Raw genomic sequence first — 24,949 nt, forward strand, 5'->3', positions numbered from 1 at the left:
GTTTCCTCGTGTTTCATATGTTTTTCCTACAATATACATGTGGAAACTGAAGCATCATTTTAGTTTGTATGGACATTGACAACTAAAAGCAGTTTGTAAAGCTTCGGGGGAGGTCGTGGTCATAGTTAAAAATGAACAGGAGTTAGCGAAAGTTCCTCATTGCTGCAGATGAATGAAAATCATGGACTGCTGCAATATAAAACATAACAACAGACAGTTACTGAAACTACCCACAGTTAAAGACGTTACATTTTGGCTCGCAGACCGTTCCAGCTGTGGTCCTTGTACATTTGATTAACTTGTCAACAGAGTCAATTAAAGCGTGTGAAAGATTCAAATGAAAAGGGTTCGTCTAAACAATCGGAGTGGTCGGCTTGTCGGCACGTTGATTCTCTGCATGTAAACATAACAAATGAGATACTCAACTGACAGATGACAAACAAAATGAAACACAAAATGAGACTGTCAGCGGGCCAGGTGGACGGTGAGAAAGAGAGGCAAGAGAGACAAAGAGACAGCAAAACAAGGCAGGCCGGGAGGGAGGCAGGCAGGAGTCAGCAACCCAGACAGAAATCTAAAAACAGTAATTGGAGGACCAGACGCTGTCCTCTCTCTGCCTGCTTTGTGTTTTTCTTTCTCGCTCTGCTTGGCCCCGGCTGATGAAGGTCAATCCCAGAAAGTCCTCTTTGTTATTTTCTGAATCCGTCAAATATCCGGGTCAAGTTGTTGTTCTCTGGGGTGGCAAATTGAAAGCGCAGAAGAGACGAAGGCAAAAGAAAAGAATCAAACACGAAACACTTGTTGTCAGTTTGCCTGGAGCCTCCTTCTCTCGCTCTCTCTCTCTCTTTTTTGACTTCCTCTCTCATCTCTCCCTGTTCGAGGGCATGCACGGATATAACCAGGAGGCCTGCTGAGATGAAACAAACAGAAGATAAAGGAAATGTAAAAAGAAAAGATGTTGAAATACGGTCAGAGGAGGAGAGATGGAGGAAGAGAACAATGGGGAGAGAGAGAGACGGAGGGTTTTCTGTCCATCTTACTGTGTTTTCACTGGACTGTTTTCCAAGTGCCTTGGAGCTCTTCTTATTATGTCTCTCTATTTCTCTCTCTTTTTCTTACTCTCTCACACCGAAACACTAAAAACTGATCGGTGTGCGACACATAACTGACACACAATCATTCAGAAACACACGCACCTACTCACACACACTTATCGTCTCTCTCCTGATTGACTTTAATTTTCTCCTTCTGGAAGTCCAGATAGTATTACCTCTTCTGTCTCGATGGATACACACATTTACATTTACACACTGGCACAAACACACACACACACACACGCACGCACACACACACACACACACACACACACACACACACACACACACACACACACACACACACACACACACACTTACGGCACTGGCCAGATAACTCAAACTGTTGTTTGTAGACTTTGTACAGAAGAATTTCTTTTTTAATGTTATTATTATTATTTAATAAAGGCTAAATAACAAGTGATTTGGTTCTGTGTGTTTGCTTGTGTATTTGTTCTGAGTGTTGAGCGCTCGTACTAACTAATCCCTGAACAGGCAGTTGGCACTTGAAAGGTTTTGTTGGAAGTTTTCAACCAAAATTTCTGAAATTCACACTCATAAGAAGATTTTAAACAGGTTTATATCTGGATTTTACATCCCCACACATATAGAAGTTGTTTTATTTCATAAAGAAGACGCAAATCACAGTGATCAAGATCTTTAGAACTCACATTAAGAGAAAGAGCTAAAAATGTTGGCCAAATGTGTATGAGCAAACAACTATTGGATTGGGCGAAATTTGGCACAAACATTCGTGATCCCCAGAGGATAAATCCTCATGATTTTGGTGAATCCCCTGACTTTACCTCCAGCCTGACATTTCTGGCGTTAAAGTAAAATCTCTCAACAACAATTAGATTTATTGCCTTGAAATGTGGTCCGCACATTCACTTATATATTCATACACATTCAGGGCCAAACCATAAACCCCCTTTTAAAATAAAACCCCAAAGAATGTGCCTGGCCCTTATTTAACTTTGTTTTGGCCCCTCTCCTAACTTTCCTTTCCCTTCCTTTCTTTAATTTTCACCTCTCATCCATCTCAGGGGTGTTCTGGCGTTTGTACCCGCGAGAGGCCGAAGCACGAAGGATCAAAGATGTTCTTCGTTTAATCGCGCCGTGAAAGCTTGCTCCTAATTAACACGTACCCATAAAAAAAAACAAAAAAAAAACACACACACAAACCAAAGAAGCCCCGGCCTGCTGGAGATTAGCTGGAAGATCACAAAGAGGGAAATGTGTCGCCCACTCGACTCATTTATCTTAAAAGTAAGAAAGTGAGTGTAATGATTGAAGAAAAAAGGATGACATTTTGGGATAACTGGCTTACTGCGGGTTATGAGTATGTGTGTGAGCACATTATGAATCAGTGGATTTAAGGAAGTAGCTTATGTGGAGAAAAGAAACAATGAGGATCAAACGGAGGGAAGTGATTTTTGCCTTTCCGAGGCCCAAATAACTTAACTACGGACTGCCCCACTTCCCTGACCATCTGCCCCACTTTACTCCTTAATTGGCTGTAACTGTATACTGTACAATGCTAATTTGGTTTCAGCCCTCTAATTAGCTTAGAGAGCCCTTATCAGTTGGTTCTGTGCATCAGCATTTCTTCACCTCTTTCTTCTTCTTTCTCTGGCCTCATTTATTCATCGCTTTTTCATCTTGTTACTCCTCAGGAGACTGACCCGATTCTCACGCTTTCCTTTGACATGAAAAAAAAAAAAAACACACACACACACTTACACACAACTTTACACACACACGTGTGTGTGTATAGGAACAGAGGCATCAACATGTCGGCGCAAGCTCTAAGCGAGCGCAACTTAAGGGTGAAGGAGTCTCCTCGCATCAGCCGTCTTTAAGTACAAACCAGTGCCTCAAAGGATGAAAGATGAGAACTGGAGCGCTGATAAGATGCAGCGGCTCACATTTCGACATGAAGCACCCTCGTGTTGTCTTCACATTCTGTATCTGGCCCTTGTCCTCCGGGTTAAAAGTGACCCACTCTCACTAAAGATCTCGAATAAAGCAATTTCATTTCAATTTAAATGCCACATCCAATAGTGAAATCAAGTCATTTTGATGCAGAAACAACCTTTCAGACACAGGATAGGAGGTGCAATCACTTTTTGGCAGGTGAAATACAGCATTTTATGAGTTGTATCGGCCCTTTAAAGGCATTTCAACAGGTAAAAAAAGATAGAGTGGGCTATATTCTGTCAAATATAACCATCAAGAGTGAAATCAAGTTATTTTGATGCAGAAACAACCTTTCAGTCGCAAGGTAGGAGCTGCAATCACTTTTTGGCAGGTGAAATACAGCCTTTTATGAGTTGTATTGGCTCTTTAAAGGTATTTCAACTGGTAAAAATGACAGGATTGTTATAATCTGTCAAATATAACCACCAAGAGTAATAATGAAGTCAATGTGATGCACAAACAACCTTTAAGTCACAAGGTAGGAGCTGTAATCACTTTTTGGCAGGTGAAATACAGCCTTTTGTGAGTTGTATTGGCCCTTTAAAGGTATTTCAACAGGTAAAAGGGAGTGAGTGGGCTATAATATGTCAAATATAACCACCAAGAGTGAAATCAAAACAATTTGATGCTAACCTTCCTTCTGATAAAGAACCCTGTTAACTGCATAAAGTAACGATGGAAGTTAAGCTAACCTTATGATTGTTCTGGGGACGGGACATGCTAGCAAAGCGGAGGAGAGTGGACGAGTCGGCCGGGGTGTGTGTGTCTGTGTGCTGTCCCGACGTGTAGCAGCTGGCTAACAACTAGCAACTAAAATATGTAAAGAGTAAGATAAAGTACATGCAGAAGCCTGACACGCTTACAGAGAGTGTGTTAAACTGCTCTGATACGAGTTTGCGTATGTACAGTGTGGCTGAGAGCTAACGTTCGTTGTAACGGTTGGCTACTAGCAGTTAGCATGCTAATGTCCTGCTAGTGCTTCATGTTCGGACTGTTGGCCGACTCGGAGCTCCGGACATCGCGCCCTGTGACTGACCGGCTGCCCCGCTGTCTGCCTGGAGGGAGACCCGCCATTTCCCTCCTGCCCTTGGACTTTTATTGTTTCACTGTCCCTGAGACAGAGTTTGGACCATCTTTCTTCATTTACTGGTCGTGTCAGTGAGGAGACTGTTGAACTGATCAACCTGGTGAGTAACTCCACATTACATTGCCAGGCTACATTCAGCCCTGCTACAACCCTGCTGGAAAAACCAGCATAGAGACATAGAGTCAGTGAGGTTGTCACAGTAGACCAAGTTTATTGAACACAAGCTTCAAAACTGCAAGATTTTGGGGTCATTTGAGGGAACCCAAAATAAACTGTAAATACTACTCTAAACATACAAAAATATAAATGCAACACTTTGTTTTTTGCTCCCATTTCTCTCACAAGCTGAAGTAAACAATTTTAGAATGGTTTTCTGTTTTATGTACACAAAAGAATTACTTCTTTCATATTTTTTAGCACACATTTGTTAAAGTCCAATAAGATAAATCATCTTACCGTCATAACCATCATGCTGGTCTATGCTGTTTTTTTTCCCAGCAGGGAGGGTTATTTTTATATTGTCAGCTTTTGTGTTTTGATTTTTTAAAGTAGAGTAACAGCATCACATTGCTGTATTGATCAGCTTTCTTTCATTCATGCACATAGTTCTGTTCAGTGGTAATTGATCGAATAGATGTTGAAGGTATTGTTCTTCTAAGGTGTCACTATGGTTCCCTTGTTTGTAGGCTAACCCAACTAATTCCCCAAAAGAGGGTTCAATTTGTGTTTTTAATTCTATTTGATTAAAGGTGCAATATAGAAGAATTGGCCACCACCCAAATTTATTGTCAAAAAAAAAAAAAGGAAGCAGCACAACACCAGAAGAAGCGCTAACTTCTGTGTATCTTAACCACCAGCAGCTGGTTAGCTCAGTTAGCTGTGCAGCTAACGATCCAGTCTGAGAGCTGTGGAGTGATGTGGTATTATGAAATGGACAAAGTAAAACAGAAACTACCAAGTCTTCTCCTAGTGAGGATGACTAAGTGTTGACGATGGCCCAGAATTTTAGGATTTTCCATCTAGCAATTAAGTTGTGTTTTAGTTTCGTCCGCACTAATCTCTCCAGATCCTGAATTCAGTTTAACACAGGTTCGTACAAATGGAAGCATTGCAGTCTGTGTGTGTGTGTGTGTGTGTGTGTGTGCGAACGCACACTTAAGACAGGTCTCTTGTGGTTGGTTTTTGCTGAGTGTGTAACCTACTAACACATATTTTAACTCTCTGCTTAGTAGCACAAATCACTGATAGTGCACACACACACACACACACGCTAACAAAGATGATAAAAAGTATCAGACATTCATATTTTAAGATTTTCCATGCTATGGTAAAAAAAAATGTGGATAATCTGTTCATTTGATCATTCCAAAAACAATAATTTGAGCTAATTAGCAGTTTAGACAGTATTTTCTTAGGGGGAAAAAGGAGCTTATGAGGGTGTTATATATATCACTCCTCCTCTCAGCCTCCTTTATATGTTTTCCATCCCTGTCTCTCTTTTTTTATAACACACACAGCTCCCACTAAACCAACAGGCCTTCCCCTTATAAATGCGGTAACTGGTACTGGAAGGCAGTAATACTCATGTGCTGCACAAAGCAGTAGAAGAGACTTGGGTCATTTGTATGTAAGTGCAACTGAGAGGCCCCCCGGAGCCTTCGTGCTGTTAGACAATAGCATTAACCACACAGATACTCTATTATGAACCATTACTCCTAATATTATGTCAACTAAAAATATTGAATTTGCATAATGCCTAGCAGCCCTAATGAACTAAATCTAATCAGTAAAAACTGAAAATTTGCATTAAATACTCAACATTGGGCTTAATTTCGGTTCCACACATCCTGAGGGATGAATCTTCCTGTGAGAGTTTGTGTGTTCGCGTTCAGCAGACCCCCATTGTAAGGTTTAGAGAAGCACAGTTGATTTGATTATCTTAGCATTATTTCCACCTTGTTGGCAATGCAAATGAAATATTTCCTTCAGCTGAGACAGAAACTGGTGACTGGAAGCAGAATAATCCCTGCCTTACCTTCTTTGTTTGTAGCTTTTTCCTCCCTTTTCTCCAGCTTATTTTCATTTACTGAAATAATTATTTGTGTTGCAGATAATTTAGTCCAATATTTATTTAACATTCCCCCTTCTGTCTTCTTTTACTTCGTCTTTGCACCTGCTCCACATTTTTTCTTTGTTTTCTTTGCTCCCAGGAAATTCCTCTAATTGATGAAGTTCAATTATTATTGTTATTATTATTATTGTTATTATCATTTTGAGCGTACAAAGCATTTACAAGCAGAGAGGGGACGGGACCAAAAAGCTTTTTATAAAAATAATGAGCTGCAAATTAAATTTGCATGCTGCTCAGCCTCTTACTGAATCTTATTTTTCAATTTGTAGAAAACATAAAGTAAGCTAAGTGCTAAATGTCTCCTTTATTGACTGTATAAAATCCATTACATGTTTTTTTGTTTTTTTGTTTTTTTGTTTTATCTTGCACCACCTGGGTGGGCGTCTGGGTGAGAGAGCTGTTCGTGGTCTTGGCAGCTTCCAGCACCCTGCTCTCCCAATGTCCCGAACTCACTGGCTGCATGCTGCTAAATCAAATTACATTTCATCAGACAAAAGCTTTCTTTTTTTTTCTCACTACACCAGTACAAATAAGATTCTTGTAAATCTAATCACAGTATAAGGCTTATTGCTTTCTCATTTATGGGTTTTCATTTGTTTGGCTGTTTGCCAGCTGCTGGCATCTGTCCCTGAATTTTCGCCAAATAAAAAAGTTACACGAAAGCTGCTAGTCTCACCTGAAAAGTTTTGTTTCTTTTCGAGTAATTAATGTTTTGTTTGAGTGTTTCACTCCCCTGCTTCTGTTTTTTGGAACCATCCTGGTTGGACATTGTTTCTTGTTTTCCCTCTTCTTCTGCTGTTAATCCCTTTCTTCTACCGCCTGCGTTTCTCTCACCGCATGTCATCTCAAACTTCTCATCTTCCATCCCCAACCCGTTCTGCAAACCACCAATAAGTTCATATGTGTATGTGTCACAGGCTATGTACTATGTTGACATTTCTACAATGTGTGTCACGTCACGTACATATTACTTGGTTATGACCTGACGCTCATATCACGATGTGGAGGCCACAGTGGTGGAGTTACAGGCCAGAAGACTTCTAAGTCAGTGGCTGCAGTTTGAGACTGTGTTGCGCTGGACATTATTCAGCTGTGAAAATATGATATTTTCTCAACCCTAACCAAGTGCATTTTGTGCTTAAACCCTAACCAGACCATAAGCACAGTGTCCCAGAATAAAATACAAAATTAAACATTAAGGTTAAAATATGCAGGTTAAAATAACTTTGTTACAAATTTCAACATATTCGTGGTTTGCAGAAATATACAGTATGTTGCCAGCATTTGTTCTGGTGACAGGGTTGGTAGGAAAGTAGAAAATGATGTTAGAAAATTGTTTTTACATTATATTATTTCATTATGTCATAATATTTAGAAACACACTGTGCCTGGTTCCCCTCAACAGCCCAAATCTCACCCTCTAAAGTGGGTATACAATCATGACCACACGTGTAAATAGCATATTTTAAAATCAATTTGCAGTCTCGGGCTTCCAGAAACTTACATCAGATGAGCTGTATGCAACCATTTTTAAGTCCCCATCTACTTCAGTTGTTTAGGAGAATACTGTTTTGCTATTAAGCTCCAGAAATATTTTGTAGACTAGAATACTTCACCCATCTTTTCTTCAGCACAGGTGTGGGTAGATACTGACTGAATTTTCTTTAAAGGGTGAACTTTTCCTTTACCGTTATAAAGAACAGACAGCAGGCTGAACTCCCACTGGGGCTAAACTTGTCCTAAGTACACTGTTAGTCATTTTTAAATAATCTTCAAAGTGTGATTTCATGTAACACTGAACCGCTCGCAGAGTGAGAGGTTGCTCAGTGGGCAGATCGGGTTTGATCCAACACATATTGACAGGTAGTGTATGTGTGGGCTTGAGCCTCTGCAGTGAGGTAAAGTTGGCTGTGTGGGCGAGGACAGGGAGTACAAAACACAGGCATTCTGCTGCTGGTGCCAGCAACAACCCCTGCAACACACACACACACACACACACACACACACACACACACACACACACACACACACACACACACACACACACACACACATTGTGCCACCTACCCAGATGAAAGCGTTGGCTCGGTGGCAGACCACTCTGTGGCTCCCTTGGAGGCCCTGTTTAGGGCTATTGTTGCTATTTATACGGTAAGGAGTCAGCAGTGTGTACTCTACAGTATGTTGTGTATGTTTTTGAGTTTGTGCGTCCTTCTGTTTCTGCAACACATACTTTGCAGGTGTTTATGTTTGCTTCAGTTCTATATCTGAAGAGTGTGTGTGTACGTCTGTAGTGCTTGTACTTGAAGCAATGAGACCTGCTACAAACACACTGTGGCTGGATCTGCATAACTCGACACACACACACACACACACACACACACACACACACACACACACACAAAACGCAGCAAGGGGGGGAAACCGCAGCCTTGGATAGTTTAAGAGTCTTAATGTCAACAGCCACCTCTAAGAGCACAAGTGTTTGTGGCTGAGCAGCCGTTTTAGATAAGCCGAAGGCTACTGAACGGAAAGACTGATATCATCATAACAGAATGTGCTCTGCAGTAATGGTGACTGATGAAAAGTTGTACAAATGGATAAGAGGCTCTGGAAATAATAAAACAGAGAGGAGCAGGCAGGGAAGACAGTCATGATAAAATATTTCATAAGAGGGGAGAACAGTGAAGGGGGAAAAAAGAAGAAAACCCAATCGGCAGAATTAATGTTTGCAGCGTAGGTTTCTGCAAACCATGGGTATGTTGGATCTTGAGATTTTTTGACATTCCAGCTTTATGTTCCTTCAGTTTTCAGTTTGGTTCTTTCGCAGCACAACACAAAAATCAATTGGTCAGGGTGAGGAAGTGATCGTGTTTTGGCTTACCAGCGCATGTTGGCGCTAACATGGCTGGAAATTGTCCAAACATCTCATTGAAAATATTCAGTTGTTTGGCGCACACAAAATGTTGAAACTAGGGGTCAACCAATAGAAATCAAGGACACTAAAAACCGAAAACAACCGAAATTTGTCGAAGATTTTCATAGCAGTAGTAGAAATTTTACTCTTTGTGTCTTCATTTCGAACCACCAGGAGCGATGAAATCATTACTATTTTCTTTCCATTTTCTGCTACTTTACACCTTGTGTCTATTAAATGTTACATGTTACCAATCAGATATTGTTTCTGGCAGGATGTTGTGTGAGAGGATGTTCCATCAGGGCCAAAGTACCATTTTTAAACTAGTCCATTTTATCGGCAGTCTGACAGAAAGTCTGATACTGATAATCTGCACACTTGAGCACACCAGGGCCTATAATCACTAGCATGAGTTGAACCACTGTCTAAAACAGTGGTATCTGACTTCTCCCCCACCTTCAACACCACCACCTTGCCCTCAGCCTCCTGACATTAAAGTTAATAAAGATTTATCTGAACATGATACAACTAAAATTGTAGAAATGTTGAGATGATGTGGCTTAGAGAAATGTAAAATGCCAATATGTTATTTTGGTTCCTCCGTATGCAAACTAGGCAAAACTTATTAAATCAAATGCAAATGATGAGTCATGGGCAGGAGAAGACTGAGAAACCCTCTGTTATAATCTACTAAATCAATATGACCTTTTACAGGTTTGATTTAATTTGATTCTTATACATGGGAAACTTGTCTTGGGCTGATGCCCACAATGACCTACCATAATTACAAAATCGCCCATCAGGATAAACTACTAATTTCTAAAAGACACAATTAAAAAAAACTAAAGGTAATGAAGCGATTCTGCCATCAGAGAAAACCAAAATACCCAATCCTACATTCATGTGCACACGTAACTGTATCTGACATAGTCAGCTGACATGATGCATCATGTTTATGCTCATAGGTGGTTTTGAAAATTTAATGCACAACCCCTGTAGCCAAAAACACCTCTTGGTGTCAGGTGATGTATGTATGGTGTGTGTGTGTGTGTGTGTGTGTGTGTGTGTATGTATGTATGTATGTATGTATGTATGTATGTATGTATGTATGTATGTATATATATATATATATATGTATATATATATATATATATATATATATATATATATATATATATATATATATATATATATATATATATATATATATATATATATATATATGAGAATGATTGCTTTTTGCAATTGAGGAACCCTAAAAATTCTACCAGAAGAAATCTGAGCAGAGGATATGAGTTTCATTGAGTCATACACAATTACGGAGCATTAGCTTTTTAAAATGTGTTCCTGATGAAGTGCATTGTGGTCAGTCTGCATACATACTGATGTTCATGTAAAGGTGACTATCTGCCGTAGTGGTTGTCTTTGTTCTCTTTGTTCTATTTTTGTTTTTATGGAATTCTTTGGAGAAAAAAATTAGGCTTCTGGTGGTTCTGTGATATTCTGTTTTGAAAAATGTCACATAATAAAAAGAAAGAGGAAATAAGTCATAATATAAGCCGGGGCTGTCGTCATGAGGTTTCTAATAATGCCTCTCTTTTCCTCTGTACGTGTATGTGTGTGTTTGTGTGTTGCGCTCTTTACCTCTCGAAGGGATGAAAGTCCTCTATCATTAATTTTCTAATAATGCCCCCATGGCTTCACATGTGAACAGAGCTGCAAACACATCAATCACAGCTCAGAATTTTGTGTGTGTGTGTGTGCTTACAGGGGTGTTATTTGTGGTTATTTGTGTGGTTTGCTGTATGTGTGTGTCTGTGTGTTTCACCATGTTGTGCATTCACCAGCGGCTCGGGGCAGTGTGTGCTTATTGGATTGGTGACAGACTGGTGTATTATTCATCACCTGATGGAGAGTGACAGATGACTCCTGCTATGAGTTCATGCATGGAAATCGACCAGTGGCAGAGGAAGTATTTAGATCCTTTTATTTAAGTAAAAGTCCAACTACCACACTCTGAAAAATACTCAATTACAATGTGGCTATTAACGTTATAAGACCAGCAGTGTCTCTGCTGCAGTGTTTGCTCCTGGGGTCCATTGATGTACATGATGCTTAGCAGAAGCAGTTTGTTTAACGTGTTAAATCCTGCTGTGTGTGTTTGTTAACTTGTTAGCAGTTGTCATCCGACCGTTTGTTACTGCTGATTGCTGCTCTCCTCCGTTAGCGTTACGTTGTAACGTCTCATGATGGCAGTGTTCACAAACATGCAGCGTCTGTAATATTTTTGTTTTGCAAACTATCTATTCATTAAATAAAAGAAATGCTTGCAACTGTTGCCATGTTTGAAGATGAGCTTAAAGATAACTGTAGCATGTACGTGAATTGTCCAGGTGCCACACTACTCTTGCAGGTCAGTAAGGCCTTTTCGTTCCGTCAACAATTCACAACGACTGCTTTTACAAAAGCAATGGTTGACATTAGATTCTGAATCGTGGGAGATAACAACCATGATTCTTTTGGGGATCGATTTTTTTTCCCCACTCCTAGTACCTTACTATACCTTGGCAAATTATTTTGCTATTATTTATACCCTCCATGCACGGCGTTGCATCTGAAGCTTCAGATTAAGATGGGGTCTAAATAATGTCTGTGATAAGCAACAAGCAATAATGCAGCGAAGAAAATACTGAAAGAAGCTTCAGGGTAAATTAAAACGTAAGTTGCCACATGAAAGAAACAGAGAGAGAGATTTGGGGATGCTCATCCATTTCCTGCTGAGTTAAGAGAAGGTTATTGGACTCCCAGCTCCTCCTGCACAGCATGATATGTGTGTGTGTGTGTGTGTGTGTGTGTGTGTGTGTGTGTGCGTGTGTGTTTAAGGTGCACACAGACCATTTTTGTACCTTCAAGTGTATTGTATATGCGTGTATTTGTGTGTTCTTGTCTCAGCATGTAGTGGTGAGTGACAGCTGGTGATTGTGAGCAACAACTGCTCAGACCGGAGGAACCTCGGTGTGCAGCTGTAAATAAAAGCTCATACTGATTTAAACAGTGGCTCTCAATCAATTTGGCCCCCATACCTTCTGTCCTGCCTGCTACTCCACAGGCAACGCTGATAAAACCAACTGCACCTGTCTGGGAACAGACAGCACAATGACAAAGTTACCAACTAGCTGGTGAACAGAGTGCAGCATTTAGCTGCTACAGAACCAGATATTTCCCTCTGGAGTTGGTGAAGACCAAAACAGAAGCTGAGAGCAGAGTGAATATTTAGTTAACATTCATCAGCTGGACAGAAACATGAATGCTAATGCTGCTCCGTGTCTGTTTTCTAACACAGTCACCATGACAATGTGTTATTTTTTTTATGTAAATTAAAGTGTACTGATATTGATTGTTTATAAAAACATGCACACACATACAGGCATACTGTATAATTACCACAGGGAGGCTTGTCCAAAACTGCAGCAGTGTACCTGGGGAGTTCTTGGCTCATCATGTTGCACCTGGCTACAATTAGACTGGATGCATCCAACAGGAACACACACATGCTGCATGTACACAAAATCACGAACAGGCAAAAAAAAAAAAAAACAAGCAAAAAAACATAAACACCATATTATTAATGATTGGAGGGAATCAAACTAACACTTCCAACATGGAAGAAAGATGGTGCAGTGAGCAGCAACATAACTTCTTTTCGTTTCCACTCAACACATATCACAAACAACAAGAACTCTTTCCTTAAGGCAACTCTGGTGGGGAGCCTTTTAAATCATGATGTTACGATGGTCAGGGATTAGTAGTAGATGGCTGTCAGTCATCGGTGATGGACGATGGTGTAGTTCATCAACTCAACCCTCACACCTAAACCAGTGAATAAGTCTGTTGCTGATGACTCCCACAACATGACTACAGTGTTCCAGCATGAGATACCAGACCTTTTATCATATGGTTGCCATTTGGTTAGGTTTAGGTACTTAAACAACTTGGTTCTGTTCAGGTAAACATTGTGGTTTGGATGAAAATAAGCCCATTACTTTTGAAACTCACTTTTGCTTTTACCATTTATACCATCACCTGCCAGACACTGTCTGTTCTTCTCTCAGATGGTTATTTCTCACATTTTAGTTCTGCTTAATCCTCCACCTTATTTATGATTTAATCACAAACTACTTCAGTCTGCTCACCTTGCCTTTCCTGTCATTTCTCTTTCCACCTCTGGTCTCTTTTTGCACAGCCACTTTATCTGTCAGCAGAGTTATAATGTCTCATAAAGTCGCCCAGAAAACACAGTTTTTTTTCCACCTCTGACTCTGTTTTCACAGCAGCAGGTGATCCGTGTTCGGAGGTGGCTTGTTGTTATTGACCAAAATGATCCGGGCCAACATGGTAGCAAACCAGGTTCACTGACAGGCTTTTATAAAACAATGAAACAATAAAACGAACATAAGAAAATGAGATAAGAATGACATAACATAACAATAACATGATGAGAAAGAATACCACTTTTTCAAGGCAGACGACAGACATCTACTGCAAACCCCACCCTGCAGTTTTTGTAAGCAGCTGATTCCGACTGAACAGCTCCTACTGCTCCTGCTTCACATTAAGAGCTTCCCAAAGACAAACCACAGGAAGGCTTTGATTTTCTCCAGAGTAAGCAAACTCCTGCTCACTGTGATTAAAAACTGTTGTGCGTCAGATTAGATGAAAATTAACCAAAAGTGAAAAGCAAAATGTGAAAAGGATAACATCTACAGTGAGTTCACTTTGTACACCAAATCATCCACTCCGACCTCCTCTCGGTGCAGTTTTACAGCACAATAACTATGTCACGGCCACAAGAGATCACGTCTCAGGAAACATAAACATAAGTCATGTTAAATATTTGCATTTCTGTCATTTTTATGGTGAGGACGGCCTCATTGTGCTTACACCACTCTCTGTGTGAGTGTACATTCCTGCTCCTCCAAATGCATTTGGATGACTGTGAACACCAGTGTGTAGTGTGTGTGTGTGTGTGTGTGTCTGTGTGTGTGTGTGTGTGTGAGAGAGAGAGAGATGTCATTATCCCTAATAGAGGACCACAGGTGGCTCTATTTATCAGACTAAACACTGCAGCAAACAGTGTGACAGAAACTGGCAGCAGTTTGTGCACAAACACATAGATGCCTTGTTCTCTAAAAATAGGATTTGTTGTCCTAATCAAACTCACAAAGATTTACTGTTGTCTGTATGAGACAGGATGGATTCAAGGTCAGTTTTACAGTTTATGCCTCTGTTTTGGGTGATGCTTTAACATTCAAAAATGCATCACTCTGTCTGAACACATTGTTTTAGGGCCTGTCACTTAAAGGGATGTCCCGGCGTAAATATAATCCATGGTCTAACACACTGTGACACAGAGTAAGACCCCCCTTGAGAGATCAAGTTTTCTGACTGCTAGCTTATGTAGTTTTAGCAACCTCAGAAAAGACTCATATGATACTTTACAAGTATTTACAAAGCACCTAAATCTGCTTAGATAATGACAAAATACATGGAAATCTCACTTTCTACAGTAATAGGACCTTTGAAGATTCTTGTTCTTCTTGTTATTCTTTCATTCCTTCCTTCCTTCACTTCTTCTTCTTCTTCTTCTTCTTCTTCTTCTTCTTCTTCTTCTTCTTCTTCTTCTTCTTCTTCTTCTTCTTCTTCTCCTTCCTCTTCTTCTTCCATCGTTGTGTAGGGAATGTCATTACATATACAGCAGATTATTTTTGTTGTCATGTTGCCTTTCTACTTTTCTGTTGAAGAAACTCCTGCCATAATTCACTGTACTGTAATATTTTTGTATTGCAGTGGAAATAAATTATCACATTTTTTATTAGGTAATACACCTAAATAATTCATAACCACACTCTTACCAATGTGCCTTATTTTCTCCAGCCGCCTTCGCTTTCCCCCACTCACCGGCTCTGTATAAATACTCATTTTCTTTTTTGCCTTTCCCACATTTTCTGCCTTTTCTCTTCCTCTCACATACTTTCTGTCTTTCTCTCCCTACAGGCTACGGGGGCCCTTTTCTTATGAGAACCCTAGATCTCCGTCGCAGCTTTACAATGGCTCAATATTGTATCATCTATCACTCTGCATAGAGCTGCGGGCCGCATCAGCCTCAGCGGACAGGAAACAAGATTTATTACAGACGATGACGCCCTGCATGTGTGGTGGGAGGAGAGACAAAAGGAAATGGAGATGCAGTTGGACAAAAATGAAGACTCAAATGTGTCAGACAGACAGAGAGAGTGAGAGAGGAAGAGGAAGAGGAAGAGGGGGCAATGACGGAGACTGGTCATCAGAAGGAGTGAAAAAGGTAGAGAAAGGTGTTTTCTGTGCGAGGAGGAGATGGAAGCAAAATGGAATGAATGTAAGAGGAAGAGGAATACACAGAGAGAGAAAGACAGATGAAGCAAAAGAGAAGGCTAATGAGCTTGAGTGATGGAGAGTATAGTGTGTGTGTGTGTGTGTGTGTGTGTGTGTGTGTGTGTGTGTGTGTGTGTGTGTGTGTGTGTGTGTGTGTGTGTGTGTAAATGACGGACGTAGTGCTTAAAGGCCAATGCTCGGCTGCGTGTCCATTAGGTGTTTAGTAATGACTGTGTGTGTGTGTGTGTGTGTGTGTGTGTGTGTGTGTGTGTGTGTGTGTGTGTGTGTGCGCCTTCAGTAATCATCTGTGTCAGTGTGATTGATGACTGACCACAGTCGCTGTTTAAACATTTAAAATCTTTCAGGACAGAAGAGCAGAGGGAGGAGAGAGGAGGAGAGTGATGCTGAGGAGAGGTGAGGAGAAGGATGGAGTGAGAGAGAGAGAGAGAGAGAGAGAGCAGAGGGTTGTTAATGATCAGATTTAATCCTACACAAGCAGAAATCCACATCAGCACCATCGCTTCAAACCTTTCTCTCCTAGTTCTGTTCCCACTCCTAACCAGAATAAAACAATCGTCAGACTTTGCTTTTACAGTTACGTATTGTGCTAATGACTCACCACATTTTAAAGCAGGAAAGGCTCTCATCAAAGTTGCACGCTTCAAGCTTGTACAACCAGAGAATTGTTAGACATCCAGTGTAAGAACTGATTTAAAGCTGCTGTAAGCGTTTAGCTAACTTTCTGTCTGTTATGCAGTTAGCAGTCCCCTCCCTCAGTCAGTGTTTAGATGAGCTGAACAGTAAATACAAACTCCTTCACACATCAGAGAGGTTTATTCAAACACACTGTCAACACAACCAGCTGCTGCTCACTGCCACTGCAAACTCTCAGGTGTTTCCCACACAAATATTTGCCGACCAGTTAAAGTTTTTCATGCTTTTGTTGTTTTATCTGTCGGAGCGAATGACACCATCCACGATCAATTAACTAGTGGACAATCTGCCCTCGCTCCTGATCTCCTGTCCACTGTCAGTCACATATTCTGTCAGATTCCAGTGCCCACATCTTGGTCCTCTGCTCGCATAGTGAAACTATATAAAGTGTAGACAGTGTTTTCCTACAGGGGCACTAATTCATGAATTAATGACTTTTCATCAGTGTTTTTTATAAAGGTAAAGTCTCGTTTTGTTGCAGATTTTGTTGGGAGATGCCACCACAGTAATGACAACTTGTGTACTTCGCCGGTTTCAAGGTAAAGCCCTGATCACTACTTTTCCTCAAGGAGTGCCATGTCAACTGAAAGATGGTTTTCTGCTAAGGCAAGGAAGCTCCCTAACAAAATTGAGAAATACACATATTTCCTTTCTTTCCCCAGAGTGAGAGAAAAAGATTGATGTCAACCCGCCTGAAGCAAAGTCGACTGCATTTATTCTAACAGTAATCTATAATGACAATGACTTAGTTCCTCTGCGTCCTCACTCTGGGTTTAAGATGTCAGGACTCACACACACATTAATCCACTCTTGGATAGTTTTACACTGTTGCATGTGTAGATCATCCCAGCCAGAAATGTCCCACGAACTACATGAGTGGATTTATTGTGGGAAGTATTGGAAAGTTCATTCCTCAGCATTTAATCAATGACCTCCAGAGTCAAATTGGTTTTATTTACACATCCCAAAATTAGAAATTTGCCTCAAAGGGCCTCATAGTCTGTGACACCATCTGTCCTCGACTCTAAAAGCTTAGAAAGGAAAAACGGAGGGAATGAAAGAAAGAAGAGCGCTCCAGAAGTGTGTCAACACTGTAAATAATATGGGTAGAGGATGAAAAATGAGGAGAAAGAACTTTTGTTTGTTCTGTCCAGAGCGTCAGATTTATCAATGTCCTCTCTCTCCATGCTTGTTTTACTCTGAATAATCCAAATAATTGACTTTTTAGTTTGATAGAAAGTATTTATTTTTCTTTTTATGATTTGGGTGAACTGCACTGCAGAAAAACAAGCTGCTGACAGCACTGTAAGACATTTGTAACAGTAAACATAATTCATTTTAAACAGCAGACTTTTGGATTGCTTGACACAAGACACTAGAAACTGTTTTCGTGCACTGTGAGGGAGGTGAAATGGTTGTTTCAGAGGAAATTTGATCATTCAGTGCTCAGCCGATCCTGGTGGAAAATGTTGGACGTTGCACAGAGAGCTAACAGGTGTGGGCATCGGAGGTGGAAGCAGTGGGAGGACTGGAGGGAGGGAAGAGAAGTCACAAATAAAGAAAGAATAAAGGAAGTAAAAGTTGCCGTGGATGACAGATGGGTTCGGAAAAAAATAAAGTGTGTTAGAGAAAAAAGGCATGAAGGACAGAGGGGTGGAGAGAGGGAAGAGGAAAAGGAGACAGACAAGCCGAGAGTGTGTGTGTGTGTGTGTGTGTGTGTGTGTGTGTGTGTGTGTGTGTGTGTGTGTGTGTGTGTGTGTGTGTGTTCCAGCCTCAGACAGACAGTCCAACAGTCTGGATGCTCGACTGTTTCTCAGGCCTTCCAATATAATTCAGCCGTTCCGCCATGTCAAGCTCCCCGACGCGGCCAGCCACGCCCCCCTTTCTCCTCGCTTCCATATATGGGCATCCTGTCCCCCGCGGTGCTCAAAGGGATTATTATGTTTATGTCCGCGCCGCTCCAGTGACCCAGTGGCAGAAAAGAAGAGAGATTGTTCATGCTACTTCCACCCTGCTTTCTGCGGCGGCAAACTGTCTCCAGGACATCAGTGTCGGACAGATGTGTGTGTCACTGTGTGTGTGTGTGTGTGTGTGTGTGTGTGTGTGTGTGTTTGTCGCTGTGTGTGTGTGTGTCCCTAACTTAAAATAATTGTTGCACATTTTGGGAAATATGCTTATTCTGGAGAGAGTTTGATGAGTAGGTTTACTTGCTGGTGGGCTCACATGGTTTCACAGCAGCTTGTTAGATTGACAGTGAGTATCATCGACAGGATTTGTGTACATGGACACAATGTTTATATATTTATTTTGGGACTCGGCAGAACTTTCCTTGATGTCTGCATCATCCACGTTTCTTCCACTGTGCTGAAGACACAGGCAAATGGTTTGGGTAGTTGTTGAACACACAACGTTCCGGATTCATATCTAAACTGAGGTCACGTTAAGGCCACAAAAGCTCATTGATCATGGATGGGAGGTTCATCAAACAGTCACGAAATTGTGACTTGAATTAAGAGAAAGTTTGTTAAAGTTTAGTACAAAGCAGCTTTGTTGTCCAGCCTGCTAGTAATCATTAAAAAAGCTGTCCACTATTCCAAGGCTGTTATGAAAGAAGTTGACATCCTATAGATGACATTTCGTCATCGTCTCCTGTGATACTTGCTTGGATTGGTAGATTTAGTTACCTTGGAACAATTGAGGTGACTATTTTCCCCCGACTGTAAGCTATGCTAACTGGATGCTGCCTGTTATCTTATTTTTGTCAGACTTATATGAGAAGTTTGTCCAACTTTTCAACTCTCAGCAAGAATGAGAATTCCCAAATGTTGAACCATCATTTTATATCGTCTCAGGCATTTGAGCAACTTAACGGCTAACACAGATATCGGTTACCAAATCATCCGCTGTAGTTCAAGTGTATAAAAAAAAAGTTGTGTCAAAGTTATATTTTGGTAAACGGTTTGTTGCCTCTCTGTGATGTACAGTCGTACCAGTGCAGTGAATTGAATCTGCGAGAGAAAGAGCAAGAAACTGAGACAAAGCGAAGAAAGAGGAAGCTTGAAAAGAGAAAGAGGAGAAGACTGGGGGGAAAGGGAAAGAAAAGGAGGTCTTTAAATGAGTGTGTGGAAAAGCAGACTGGCATTGAAACAGACACGCCCCATCACACAACGGTCGAGACATTAACTTCTCCACTCTCTCTGTTTCCCCCCTGCCATCACTCTTTCTCTCCCTCCCTCTCTCCTTCCCTCCATCTGCTCTGCCGCTGCACCTGGCCTCTTCACGTTCTCTCACTCCATTTCCTCTCTTTCACTCCTTTTCTCTCCTTCGCTCATCATTTCTCTTTCTTTTCTGTTTGCACCATCCTACCCTCCTCTTCCTCCCTGCCCTTTTTTTATTTTGCGACTGAATAGTCCTCTCTCTCTTCTGTGTGTCTTCCTCAATCTGTCTCTTCTCTCCGCATCTGACAGCGTTTCCATCTCTTTTGACATCCCCGTCTCCTCCCTCTTTCTCTCTCTCAGCTGACTTTTTTTCTTTTTACAGCGTCGAGATCATCTCTAAATCTTTTCTTTTTTTCAACACACATTCTCTCGTTTCTCGCCTCTCCAAATGTTAAAATGTCCCTTTTATAGACTGTCTCTCCCTCTTACCATCCAGAGGAGGGGTGGAGGGGGCTCACTGCCTCCCCATCTTGGCCCAGCATGAGTGGGCCACGTCTGGGAAGAGAGAGTCAGGACCACAGGGTGACTCTCCCAAAAAAAAAAAATAAATAAAAAATCCTGGAGGGTTCTGACACAGCGGCCATATGGCAGAGCATTGAGGGAACAGCTCCACACACACAGACGGGGGAGACACAACACTGTCTCCCAACAGACACCCAGTGTGAAGGAATGGATTGTGTCCCCTGTGGCCGGTGGGCATGTCCGCCGCTCATTAGTTTCCCATGGAGAATTGATATTATTCACAAAGCTGACCACATGAATAGGTGGATAACGTGCAAGTGAACCATTACAAACGTGAAGTCAGCCTCATAAAAAAAACACATTTGTATACACCCAGACGTCTCTTGAACCACAGAATTAACCTTCAAACTGTGTTTTTCCTCCTTGAAGAAAGAACGAATGAAGAATAAGCGAGCTGGAAAATAGAGTTTATTGTGTACAATTGCAGAACATTAGAAAAAAAATTGCGGTAGCTGCTAATTTGCAATAAACAGAAAGTGCAGCTGAGGCTGATGGAAACGTCGTTAGCTTTGTGGGTATTTGGTCATAAACCAAAGTATTAACCTAATCATCGCGGTAATTAGGATTCATCTTCGGGAACATAAATGTCTGTGCAAAATTTCCATCTAATAGTTATAGAGATAATTCAGCCTGGAACAAAGAGGAGGACAGACTGACACAGCCCACGATCCTGCAGACAAAGGCAAGAGACACAAAATATCTTATTACTGACCTCGATCTAATAGTGAAAACAATATTCTGGTGAAAGTTCAAATGTTCAGTTTGAATGATTGAAGCGTCTTTAAAAATCAGTGTTTATCAGTCTTTACAGAAGCAGCACAGCTGACTACAGAAGCCTGAGGGGCAAGTGAAGAAGCCTGATCTCAGTTATTTTCTCTTCTTAGTTTATAACTTTTGAACTATTGAAAAAAATAAAATAATCCCACAAAGTTACTTATTTTTTGGGGGGATGTGTGTAAAAACACCTGCAATTTGTGAATGTGAAGAAATGTGACAGAGTGAAAGAAAACAAGAAAAAAATATTCTTTCAAGGGATTTTTTTTGTCTTGTGTGAAAGCAAGCGAAAACATTTTATTATCTATTCGTCATTTTCAGGAGAAAAAATGTGTAAAACTGAAATCCAGAAAAAAAAAATTGACCCACTTATACGTTGTTGTTATTTTGCATGTGTGTAACTTAGTAAAAATAAAGTTTGGGCAGGATATGCATAAAACAATATTGTAAGCCTCAACTCCCCTGAAAGAAAACACACAAAAAAAGTGTTGTGTTCAGAAGTGTTACAACACACACATTTTTTTGTCTCCTTCCAAAATCTTTTCACACATGTACTTAAGAAATATTCTCCTGAAGGTTTTTTTATTATTTATTTTTTGGAAAGAAAAAGAAAATTCTTTTTTTTAAAAAAATTGCTCGGTGTCTTACTAGTCTAAAAAAAAAATGATAAAAATTCTTCTGGAAAATCCTCCTCCAAAATATTTAAACATTTTTTTTTATTTTTTTTTTATGGGCTTCCGTAGTTGGACCTTAATGTCTGAGATCAGTTGTTTGCGGATGTAAAATCAGTGTTGTCGCCAAGTATGGAAGGATGTAACAGGATTAGTAAGACATTTCATTTAAATCAGTTTAACGATTACCACATGTTGTAACATTCATTTTTGTTGTTGATGGTTAATTTGAAATGTTGCTCACAAAGAAAATTTTAGTGAATTATTCATCTTTTTTTTTTTTTTTTTTTTTTTTTTTTAAGGGACCATACATGTAGGCATTGTTAGATTTAATCAAAATGCAACCAATGCAATATGTATAGGACTTCTAGCCATGTCTAATATGAAATGTACGTTTCTGCAAACTCTGGAGAAGTTGTAACTTAATGTTATTTTAGGTTCAATATTTATGATTTATGCTCTGGTTAGGTTTAGGAACATGTTATATTTTGGCTTAAAATACCTGGTTCTGTTTCCAGAAACACAGCTTGACATTGTCACAATGTCCTGTCAAAAAAACACCCACTGTTTGTTAACATCACGTCTCCTTTAAAAAATCCAGCAGTTTCATGGTTAAATGTATTTTAAAAACTATCTCAGGCAGATTCTTTTCAGGCGACTGAGCTGCTGGCATCGCTATCACAGAGAAGAACGATGCAATAACTGCATGTATATTCATGTACGTGTACGCAATGGTAATGTTTTTAAATGTCAGTGAAATATGATCCATCATGTAGCAGTGCGGGGTTGTGAAATGTCGTGATTGTCCTTACATTGGCTTTTCTCTAATAAGACAATCATTTTTATTCATGCCACTGATTCTGCCCTATTCACTGTGTTCCTCACCATTACACTCACACCGACTAAATTAAAAAGATTACTCACTTTTGACAATTTCACTGTTCCTTCTTACAACTGCCCCATCACAGTCCTGCACAGAGATAATGTCTGCGTCACAGAGAGCTTGGACACGTTGGTGTTTTTGTTTTGTTTGTTCATCTCTTGCTGTAATTGACAGCTGGTGGTTCGGTCTTCCCTCCACTGACCTTCCAGGACTCTTTGGCGTTGGCTTGAAGTGGTGCAAATCTTTATCACGTGAAGTCTCAAATCAAATCAGACGCTGTGCTTTCAAACCAATTTGAATATTTAAAAAAAAAAAAAAAAAAGTGTGCTTCAGTCAAATGTATCATAAGTGCAGTTGGGTTTTCTGGCCAGAGGGGAGAGAACTCCCTGTAACACATCACTCTGTACCATTACTTTATGATTTAAGGTTACCTTCTATATTACCGTAATCACATTAGTGTAATTACATCGCCGTCCCCAGTAACTCATTAATGTAATGCACTGCCATTAGAGTTTCTGGGAGAAAATGACAGTTACAGGCCAGTGAACATGTAATTCTTGAACAGAGTAGGTGGTTAGGCTGGATAAAGAGACAGACTGACGATATTTGGGAAGATGCTTTCAGTTTCTGTTGATTCTAGCGCCCCTTTGGACAAAAGTGGAACGATCTGTTTTAAGGATCATTGCTATTGTTGTTTTGGAAGCCGGTGACATAGAGACCAGCAGATGAGGAGATATATTGTCTCTTGTATTTTTGGTTGATGGTCTCGTTTGCTGTTGCAGGTCATCTTTAATCACCAGAGGAATCACACGACTAAGTTCTAAAGTTCCTGGTAGTCACTGTAAGATTGTGACAATGTCAGATTCGGAGAATAAAGTCATATATTCGTGCTGTGACTCAACCAAAAGACATGACGGACTTCACGTTGGTCTTCTACCAATCATAGCTTGCTGTCTTCCACAGCTTGGTTGATATCATTGGGAACAAAAACAATCACGTGTTCCCACAAAGAGTAAGAAAAAAGTGTTTAGTATCAGCGGCGTTGCGTCCGAGTTGGACTGACCAGTGACATCTGAGCGACCTGCATGCAGATAAACCGTCTGTGGAAAACAAAAGAGTTGGAAGGTTTTGGCAAAAACACGTCAGCTATCCTATAAAAAGAGGAGGAAGCCTTGGTTTGTAAATCCGTCATCTGGATATCTGCTGAGATGTTGGCACCTTGCCCCGAAAGACTTACTGAAGTCATTTCAAGTTGTGCAGTGGAAGAAATGCTGCTCAGGTGTGAATCACAGGGAAGTCATCGGTGGAAAGTATTCAGCGGCAGATGATAAGTGATTATTAACAGTGTTACCTTTTCAACCATCTGGGATCAATCTGTATCATTCATTCATGAGTCAGTGGAAAGCAGTCTGGCTTATGGTGTCATGTGTTGTGATGTGTTTATGCGTTCAGCTCCGTTACAGCTGCATTAAGCTGACAACGTCTCTTGTTCACGGACTGTATTTCACTATTGGTTCTGTCAGCTGTAAATTCATGCACCATCTCTCCAAACTCCTCCGCTCGCATTGCCCTCGGTGATTAAAGTATCTGTGAAATCCCTGACTAACGCTGTGTTGGCAACGGCATTTGCATATGTAAAAAATGTTGTGCGTGCGTGAGTGTTGTTGTTGTTTCGAGCGTCGTGTGGGCTCGTATTAGTTTGAGGAACAAAGCGCTGAGTTTTAACTGGGGCATCTAAACACAAAAACAAACGCATGACAACAAGAACAACAAGCAAACTCTTACGCATCCACTTCCTCTTTGTGCTGAGCCATCAAAGCACAACCAACGCTGCCGTGTGCTGAGTAGGGACTGACACACACAAACATGCACGCACACACACACACACACACACACACACACACACACACACACACACACAAATAAACCAGAGTTCAGACTGACTCATCCTGCATCAGTCTATATTTCTCTTTATGGATCTAATGATCTCTTCAGCTTGTTATTTAAAAGTCTCTGAAGATTTTAAACGAAATGCAACATAAATGTTTGGTGGCGATCCAAAATGTGTGTGTGTGTGTGTGTGTGTGTGTGTGTGTGTGTGTGTTTGTGTGCGTTTACCCCTTCGTGGAATCTTCCCCTTTCTGTAACGACTTTGTGTTTGTCGGTCCGTCTCAAAGTCACAAGCTGTAAATTTAGATTGGTTTAGCTGTGAACTCTTAGCAAACATAATGTTAACATTACAATGTTTTAGCTGCTCGCCGTGTCTCTCATCAGCTTTGCCAGTGTTTCAAGATTCCAGCCACACGTTATCTAAATTATCATGACATTAACTGCGTTTTAGACCAAAACATTGGGTTATGGGCCATTTAGACCAAACGATTAAATAAATAGTTGAATTAAGATATGCCTATATGCGTCAATCATGAGTTGAAAGTATCTAGCTCAAGTGAGAATTTTTCGAAATGCTGTTTCACAAAAGGCAATCGGTGTTGACACTCACACCGACTGTAACGTCACTGATTTCTGGACATTAATAATAATTAATAA

The 24,949-nt window shown here is 40.5% G+C and overlaps 2 long non-coding RNA genes across 6 annotated transcripts in view; one reads left to right on the top strand and one right to left on the bottom strand.

Annotated features, from left to right (window-relative positions):
* Positions 1-3,891, bottom strand: LOC119026060. Of its 2 annotated transcripts, none has more exons than XR_005077004.1 (3): positions 3,767-3,891; positions 2,709-2,796; positions 1-907 (listed from the first exon to the last, which is right to left on the bottom strand). It is a non-coding gene; the product is annotated as an uncharacterized LOC119026060 (long non-coding RNA). The 2 variants fall into 2 exon arrangements; XR_005077003.1 differs by having other exon boundaries at positions 1-910.
* The window catches only part of LOC119026059, a 24,698-nt gene continuing 3,559 nt past the window's right edge, over positions 3,811-24,949 (top strand). For 2 of the 4 annotated variants that reach the window (XR_005077002.1, XR_005077001.1), the window contains exons 1-4: positions 3,811-4,261; positions 15,264-15,570; positions 15,986-16,034; positions 16,816-16,873. This is a non-coding gene — a long non-coding RNA (uncharacterized LOC119026059). Of the gene's footprint in view, positions 4,262-15,263; positions 15,571-15,985; positions 16,035-16,815; positions 17,683-24,949 lie in introns of those variants that run through there. The other 2 variants (XR_005077000.1, XR_005076999.1) reach the window with 2 other exon arrangements.

The sequence above is a fragment of the Acanthopagrus latus genome, chromosome 9 (assembly GCF_904848185.1).
Source record: "Acanthopagrus latus isolate v.2019 chromosome 9, fAcaLat1.1, whole genome shotgun sequence".
Taxonomy (NCBI): domain Eukaryota; kingdom Metazoa; phylum Chordata; class Actinopteri; order Spariformes; family Sparidae; genus Acanthopagrus; species Acanthopagrus latus.